We start from the raw sequence: 9,339 nt of genomic DNA, 5'->3' as shown, positions 1-9,339 counted from the left end.
AGAAGGAGGAGAAGGAGGAGAAGGAGGAGAAGGAGAAGAGGAAGAAGAAGAAGAAGAAGAGGAGGAGGAGGAGGAGGAGAAGGAGGAGGAGGAGGAGGAGGAGGAGGAGGAGAACAAGTTAGTTTGTGTTGCCCAATATACTCACTGCAGCATGGTCAAACTCCCCGTGGCCAGCTCCTTAAAAGAAAACTGAGTCCTTCCCTACCTGTACCCCCACCAGAAGCTATCATTTGTGGAGAGCTACACTTCGGTATCCTTATCACAATTTCTCTTAAATGCAGCCAGTGCTCTTAACCACTGAGCCATCTCTCCAGCCCATACGTTTTATTTTATGGTGATTATAATTACATAATTTTCCCCTTCTCTTTTTTCCCAGGTACCTCTCACTCTTTGCTCTCTCTAAATTCATTGCTTCTTTTTTCTTTAATTGTTGTTTTACACACACACACACACACACACACACACACACACACACACACATGCCCTTAAACATAACCTGCTCGGTCTGCATGTTACTTGTATGTGTATGCTTTCAGGGCTGACCATTTGGTAGTGGATAACTAATTGGTGAGCTCTTCCCTTGGGGAAGACTATTTCTTCTGCTTTCAGCATTCCTTAATTGCCTGTAGTTCTTTGTCTAGGGCTGAAGTCTACTGAGCCTCTTTTCATGTTAGCATGTCTATTGGTGTTATTCTTGTTTATGGTGTGTCACTAGCCATGTTGGTGAGACCTCATGAGCGTTGCCTCTGACATTTCTAGGAGATACAATTTCAGCAAACTCCCTGCTTGTTCTTTGGCTCTTAAAATCTTTTTGCTCCGCATTCTACAATGATTCCTGAGTCTTAGGTACAGGAGTTGTATATTATAGATGTATCAGTTTGGATTTGGGTTCATAACTCTGTATTTTGATTGGTTGTAGTCTTCTGTAATTTTCTTGATCTGTTGCAAAGAGGGGTAAAATGAGTGGCTATAAGGAAAAATATTTAGTTAGGGGTTATGCTGGTTCAGTAAACTGGTTGTAGGTTCTCCTCCAAGATCTACTACTTCATTAGCTCTGGATAGCTGGTGAGGTTTCCAGTCCCAAGCATGAGTTCCCTCCTGTGGCATGGGTCTTAAAGTCCAACTAGAGAGCAATTGGTTACAGCATAAATGAATGCAGTCAACATGAAGACAAGGTATGGGTGCCACTACTGCACCTTAGAGTTACTGTGCTCTGCTGGTGCTGGTTGTAACTCATACACATCATAGCTGGAGAGGATAGTTGGTTACTTCTCTCTTTTAGAAGCTTGTTTAGTCCATTCTGGTACCATGAAATCTAGTCCTCAGGGAGGAAGCTATCAGGTCAGATCCAGCTTGGGGCCTATGGGTCCTGGGTCCAAAGTATGTAGTGTCTTTAGCAATAGGAACTTAGCACTTCAGGGAGGCAGTAATGGCAATATAATGCCTTGGGAGTTTCTTGGAGAACCCTGACCAACCACTCAAAAGAAGGCTTCTCATACCTGATGTTGTGTTTTTTGTTAGATGGTCTATGGCTGTTGGAGAACGGTCAGCCTAGATGGAAAATTTTCTTTTACTATATAATATATAAATCTTAACATACTATATATTCATTTTAATATATACCATGTTATATATCATTTCAGTATATTATATATGCTTAAATTTATACACCCTAAAAATATTTCCAGGTATATAGTTAGTAGCATGATTCCTTATGACATTTTCAGACACCTATTGTTATTTTATCCTCTTCCCTCTTTATGTATGTCTCTCTCCCCTCCCTGACTAGAGCTCCCTCCATTTTCTCCATTTAGCCCTTCAGATCAGGGGTGCCTGGCTATCCCCCTTTCTATTGCGTTTTCCTCTCATCCCTGCAATATTACTTTTATGGTTTCTGCTGTTACTCTAGGCTATGTATTCACATATGAAGATTTGGAGGAAGAGCCTCAGATGAGATAGAACATGTGATGTTTGTCTTCCAGAGTTTGAGTTACTTCACTCAATATGATCTTTTCTGGTTCCATTCATTTACCTGCAGAGTTCATGATTTCATTGTTTTTACAACTGAGAAGTACCCCATAGAGTATACATACCACATTTTCATTATCAACTTGTCAACTGAAGGACATTTAGACTGCTTCCATTTCCTAGCTCCTGTGACTTGAGCAGCGATGTATGGCTGAGCAAGCAGAACACATGCAGAGTAGGAGCTTGAGTCTCTTGGGCATAGGCCATGGAATGGTGTAGTGGGGTCATCGGATAGCTTTATTTTTAGCTTCTTCAGGATTCTACACATTGTTTTCTGGAGTGGCTGAACCAGTTTGCAAATCCTTAAAAGTGAATGAGGGTTCCCCTTCCCCCACATTTCTCCAGCATTTGTTGACCTTTGCCATTCTGGTTGAGGTAAGATGGAAACTCAGAGTTCTTTTGATTTGCATTTCCTTGATTTCCAAAGATGATGAACACTTTGTTGTTGTTGTTGTTGAGATTTTCTTAACCTTTCTACTCCCCCCCCCCTTTTTTCCCCAGAGAGTTCTTTTGAGAACTATGTTCAGCTCCCAGAGTCCATTTTTTTTTGAATGGGTCATTTTTTTTTTTGAGTTTTCTACATATTCTTTTATTTCAAGTGTACCACTCATTTTCCCTCATTACCCCATTAGGCACAGGTATCAGGTGCCTCTGCTTCCTTGAGATGTTATCTTTGCCTGGTATGAAAGTGGTGGCTGGCTTAGCTCTGGCTCTGCTCCTTCTCAGGACCTGCTTTCCAGGAGCTAAATGCAAACATTTGACAATGATGATCTAACTCTCTGACCCTTTCTAGGTGTGCAGTGATTTCTTTCCCCCCAGAGCACTGATGAAGCTCTGAGTCTGTGACAGGGAGTGTTTAATTTTTGCCATTTTTTCTAAGAATAACAAATTTAGAGATACGTTTTGGGCTGAAGTTAGTGATAAAATCTATTGTTTTTTCCTCTTTGCCGAGGAGCCATGATAATAGTACACATTTTATGAATATGGACTTATGGTGAGTTTACCTTTTCAGTTAGATTTTAACATATTGTAGTCACAGATGCAAATGGCAGCCACGAAAGAGCAGGCTGTTGTGGACAGCTGTGGAGAATGTGATACTCGGAGGGCTCCTAGCTCAGTAACTAGTAGGTGGTATGGACTCTGTATAACTGTGGTGTGACCCAAGGAGGGTCACAGTTGTCTCTAGTGCTAATGTGGCAGAGTAAGGTGGAGTTTACTCTTGCTGGTACTATCTCTGGCCTTTCTGCAAGTTTTGAAAAGTCTTACACTTTAACTTCCAGTATCTGATCTGTCGTCTTGTTTTTGCCTTTAGCTCTTTATATACCACAGCTAAATGGCCCACATGTTATGTGGAGAGCCCTTCATGGAAAACTCAAGTTTTGGGAGCAGCAGGATGAAGAGAAAGAGCATGGGGGTCTAGTGTCTAGGAACATAGCTAGGATTCAGACCTTGCTAGGAAACCATAATCCCCACAGGCTTCTCAGAACCTCAGACTTCTTAGCTGCCCATTAGGGCCGAGTGTTTTTTTTTTTTTTTTTTGTAACTTTCAATTGATGAACATTATTACATATTTGAAAGAGCCCAACCCACAATAAATGTTGAGTACATATTCTTTCAAAGGCAAAGGCCATGAAAAACAAAATACCTTCTTGTAATTCTGTTAGGTAGGAATTTATAGAAAATATTCATAGGTGAGTCTCTCAAGCATCAGGCTACAACAGATTCTTATATTCTCTCTCTCTCTCTCTCTCTCTCTCTCTCTCTCTCTCTCCTCCCTCCCCTTTTGAGATGTGATTTCACATAGCCCAGGCTGTAGTCCTAAAGTTCACTGTATAGCTGAGGCTGGCCTTGAGCTTCTGTTCCTCCTGTCTCCAACTTTCCAAGTACCAGCATTATAGATGTGTGCCACCAACCCTGGCTCAACAGGGTTTTTATTCAACAAGAATTGTTTGGGAGGATTAAGAGAGGTGTAGTTGGAATTGAGATAACTGCATGAAGCATTCAGCTGCAGGGGTTGAGGTGTCAACGTGTGCGCAGTTCAAACTTGGTCCAGGCCTTTGTTTTTTTTCTCTCCCACATCCTGACCTTCCTATCTATAGTCAGAGCCTGTTGTCAAAGAGGCATTCCCTTCTGGCCTTGAAAAGTTTTCCCAGACTACTTTTGTGTTCACAGAAGTCAGATAGAACTGGATTCTTTTGCACTCATTCCAAGTGGTACACGGCACATGCCTGTATCTTGAATTGATCTCATCTATTAGTATTGGACATAGGAGAAATGACATTGAAGTTAAATTGTTGTTATTCATGGCAAGATGGGCTGCTTCTCATACATACTGCTCTTTATGGTGACGGGGTTGGGACCCAAGGAGGGCAGGATGATATAGAGTAGGGTTTAACCTGAAACAGGGACATGATTTCCTCCTGTGCCCTTCATCCTAAATGCAAATGTTTCAATGTTCTTCTATGATTCTGGGAGCCAAAACAACCAAGGAGGTTGGGTCCAGCAGGCTTCCAGGAACAATAATGATATCTTCTGTTTGTGTAGTGCCTTTTGCTTTGGAAAGCAGCACTGGAATCTCACTTGACCCCCACATAAACCCAAAGAGGTGGTGGTTGGGGAGGCATTAATTTCCTTATTTTACAGCCGTGAAATCCAAGGAGATATTAAGTGTCTCGCCATGATCTCATAGCACATAAGTGATACAGCATCACTCTCCTGGGCCTAGTCTAGTATTCTTTACTTACACTGCATCTTCTTGAGTAGTCATATCCTTTTAAACGTTTGTAATGGGATCTTTAATGGGTGTGTAATATGTGCTTGGTTTGAAATTCAAGAAGTTATGAAGGATGAAAATAGTGAAAACCAAGTCTTCCTCCCTCTTCCTCATGTCTCCAGCAACATACGACCTGGGTATGCCACCATTGCTGTTCCTCTTGTGTTCTTTGGGAATATTCTCCTTTGAATTTTGAAATTACCTATTAGCATACATTCATTGTATCTAATAATGGCTTTGATTGTGATACTCTTATACCTGCATATAATGTATTTTGGTCATATTTGCCTTCTATGCAATTATGAACACAAATGTATATCTTCTCTCCAGTACAGTTTAAGAAATGAGGAGATAGAAATGCTGCCAAGACCAGGCTTCAAGAAGTCAATAAATAAATAATGCCACATGCCAATAATGCCAGCACTTATGAGGTATTGCTAGCCGGTTGTACATAGTAAGCTCCAGGCTAGCCAAGGCTAATGGTGAGATCCTGTCTCAAAACAAAAAACAGACAAAAAGGGAAGAAAAAAGTTGCTAGATGACTTTGAATGGCCTTCATAAGAACATATCTAACAATTGTGTCTAAATAGCACATTTTAACTTTTCAGACATGAAAGACTTTAGACCTTAAAACTAACTGGGGTGAGTGGTTAAAAGATATTCTTACTACGTGCTCTTTCTCACCAATGGTAATTCTAAAGTAATAGTAGATGAATTCTTACGCTTCCTAAGAACTCTCTACTACTCTTAGTACTTTTTGTATACTACTTTCTTCGGTCTTCACGGTAACATTGTGTTAGACTTTCTGTTGAGAGAATGACTTGAGGGAGGAAAGACTTCTCTCCTAGGGTCTGAGGCTTCAGTCTACACAGTGAGACTGATGTGGCATCTTGGAAAAGCTCACTTCACTGAAGCCAAAGATTAGGAAGACACTGACCACAGTTATGGGCTTTCTTATTTTTCCAACTTATTCTGTCTGGGTCTTTAGCCTAGGGGATGATGCCACCCACACTCAGGGTTGCCTCTTTGGTCTTCTTTGGAAGTAGCCTTGCAGACACACTAATTAATTATTACTTAACTAATATACGCCTTTCTCAACACAATCACTTGATAATAAAATCACTGTGGTGGTTAGAGTAAGTATGGCCCCCCATAGATTCATGTGTTTGAATTCTCGACCCATAGGGAGTGGCACTATTAGGAGGTATGGCTTTGTTGGAGGAAGTGTGTCACTTCAAAAGTGGACTTTGAGGTCTCGTATATAAGCTCAAGCTACACCCAGTGGGGAAGAGAGTCTCCTCCTGGCTGCCTGCAGAAGACAGTCTTCTTCTGGTTGCCTCAAGATTAAGATGTAGAACTCTCAGCTCTTTCTCCAGCACCATGTCTGTCTGGATGCTGCCATGCTTCCCACCCTGACGATAATGAACCGAAGCCCTGAACCTGTAAACCAGCCCCAATGAAATGTTGTCCTTTATAAGAGTTGCCTTGGCCATGATGTTTCTTCACAGCTTAAGTGATTTCCTTAAGATCAGACATGCAGTGAGTACATGTTAGAACCAGAGGGCCCAAAGCAAGGTGACTTTACCCCAAGTCCCACATGCTCAACCTCTATGTAACTGTGAAGAAAATAGCTCCTTCTGGCTGAATAGCTCCTGGAAACGATTCTGTTGAGGAAGAAGAAACTTCTGGAAAGGTTGCTCCTTCGTTCTGGCTTACTTCTGGTGCTAGATTGGCGATCTCTGTGGACTTGATGATCCAGAATTACTTTTAGGTTCAAGAGGTTTTTTTTCCTTTCTGCTGCTACTTCTAAATTAGAGCTGGGAAAACCTTTTCTCTTATTAGGTTGAAGAAGGCAACTTTGTATAATGGAAATGTGAGCTCTTAATCTCTAATCTTACAGCTAGTTCCCCTCATGAGGGTTACTATCCACAATTTCATAATGTTTCAGCGCTTCTGTTATAGTACATTATTTGTCATCCTTTTCAATGTACTGCACACCAAAGCTAAATACATAGTGCATTCTTTTGAGAGTGATCAAGTAAGCATTGTACTTGAACTGGCAACATTAAAGAAATAAACAAACATACATACATGTGATCTACCAATAAAGCAATCAAATGTTTCATTTTCAAATTTTTGTAGAAAGTTATATATCAACTCTCATCAATAGTCAGTTGTGTGGAGACCACAGTCTAGGTGGTCCTGTTTAGTTGACTGACTAGCCAAATATGGTGTTAACTTCAACTGCCAATTTCACACAGCCTGGTGTCTTCTGAGAGGACAGCCCCAATTGAGAAATTGTCTAGATAAGTTTGGCCTGTGGCCGTGTCTTTATTATCTAGATTATCTTTATTATTAATTGATGTAAAGGGTCCAGACTAGAGTGGGAGGTGTCATCCCTTGGTAGGGATGAACTATATAAGAATGCTGGCTAGAATATAAGCTGGTTTGTGAGCCGGCTGGCAAGCATCATCTTCCATTATTCCTACTATATGGTCAGAGGTATTGTTGTGTGGAGTAACAATTAGATCTGCTTTCAACTTCCTGGTTTGCATTCCTCCCTTGACTTCTCTCACGATGGTCTGTGATCTGGAAGTGTATGCTGAAATGAACTCCTCTACATTGCTCTTGGTCAGTGTGCTTTATCCTAGCAACAGAGGTGAAAACTGGGTCCCTTTTATTATAACACAAAGAGCCCACAGCTATTTCTAATTTTAAGATGTGTGACAACTCTTCACTTTCAACAGTGGGAAACAATGGCATGCATTATTGATTCTTAATATTAGAATTTCTGCAATGCATGAGTAATTTGGAGATAATATCACCTAGGTATGGTTAGGGGAAGGGAAGGCTTCCAGATTCTCTAAGGGAGCTGACTGTTGGATTTTCACTTTGCCTTTATTTTTATTTCCATATGCACTGCTCCAGGGAAAAGTTATCTTTTTTTTTTTGGTTTTGGATGTTTGAACTTCCTGAACACATCTTAGTTAGGATAATAGGTTTAGTGACTCGAGGCACCTCAGGGGCTCCATGTTACAGAATTTTAATATATCCTTCAGTTCGGAAAACAGATCTATAATAAGAAAATGCCTACTGTTGTCTTGGGACCTCATTTGCAACATGTTCCTCACATGCTTGCAATTTGGGCAGGGTTCATGTGCCAAGGTGTAGGACGAAAGATAACCAGACCCAAAATAAACCAGGCAGTAGGACACGTCCTGAATTTTAATGTGCACTTAAAATGTTACACCATCCTGGATCTACACTGAAAGGGAGACATAAAGATAAAGGCCTGCTTCACTAGCAGGTGTTGTAGTGCAATAAAAGCTGATAACACCTGAGCTAGCAGACACTCACTCACCACAGGCTTGTTTCTAAAGCCCTGGGGTGGAGAGAGAAAGGGCATGGGCTCTGAGGATAAACGACCTGGGTTTGATTGGGGGATTTGGGGAAAGATACTCTATGTGTGCTCCAGCTTGTTTTTTTTTTTAAACTACAATAAATATACCTACATCATTGGGTTGTTGTGAGCATTATTTGGTGATAGGGAATTGGTAGGGTAGATAGGGAATTAATAGGAACGACTATATGGCAGATGCTTGGCTAAACCAATGGTTTTCAACCTGTGGGTTGAGATCCTCACAGGGTCGCATATCAGATACCCCGCATGTCAGACATTTGCATTATGATTCATAACAGTAGAAAAATTACAGTTATGAAGTAGCAGTGAGATAATTTTATGGTTGGAGGTCACCACGACATGAGGAACTGTATTAAAGGGTTGCAACATTAGGAAGGTTGAGAACCATTGCGCTAAACCAATAACCCTTCATTCCCAACCCCTGCGAGCTTTTCACCAAGGAAACTACAAAGGAAAGCTAGCATTCTTTTCTTTCAGTTACCTTTGCAGTCAGCGGTGGTCTGCTGGATGACTCTAGGCCGCTACTTACATAGTTCTACCCAATTACTACAATTCTAGGAAAGGGAATGGGAAAGTCTACAGGACAGCTTCCGAGAATGGTTTTGCTCTCTGTTAAAGGATCAGTTTCAAGTGGTACCCTTCCTTCTTTTCTTGCTTTGACTATGGATATGATGTCCAGAAAGTTAGAAGCTGAGAGAATCTTATCCGCAATGGCCCTGGCATCTTCATGCTGAAGGAACACTGGTAGCACCTACATCAGGCTTCTTGCTGGTAAGGCCCCCTGTTTTGGACAGGTGAAAGCATTTGCTAGCTGATACATATGCTAGATGCTCCCAGGATATTATAACTCTTTACACATTTAAAAAAATGTGTTGCTTTGTAACTATTTCATTAAGACTATATCAGGTTCTGTTTGGGCATTCAGAATTTTCTGGAAATGGGGTCTTTGAGTTTGCATGGTACTATCCCTAGGGAATCCAGATGCAGAGTGACCGTGAGACACATTAGTCATGTGTTGATTTAATGAATTCACTTTGTTAGATGGTTGTTGAGCTTGTCCTAAGTGCTAGGTGTAGGCACTGGGGATTCAAAGACAGCTAAAACTATCTTGACCTTG

This window comes from Mastomys coucha, unplaced genomic scaffold (genome assembly GCF_008632895.1).
Source record: "Mastomys coucha isolate ucsf_1 unplaced genomic scaffold, UCSF_Mcou_1 pScaffold8, whole genome shotgun sequence".
Taxonomy (NCBI): Eukaryota; Metazoa; Chordata; class Mammalia; order Rodentia; family Muridae; genus Mastomys; species Mastomys coucha.
The sequence above is the reverse complement of the archived record's forward strand: the minus strand, read 5'-3'. Positions refer to the sequence as shown.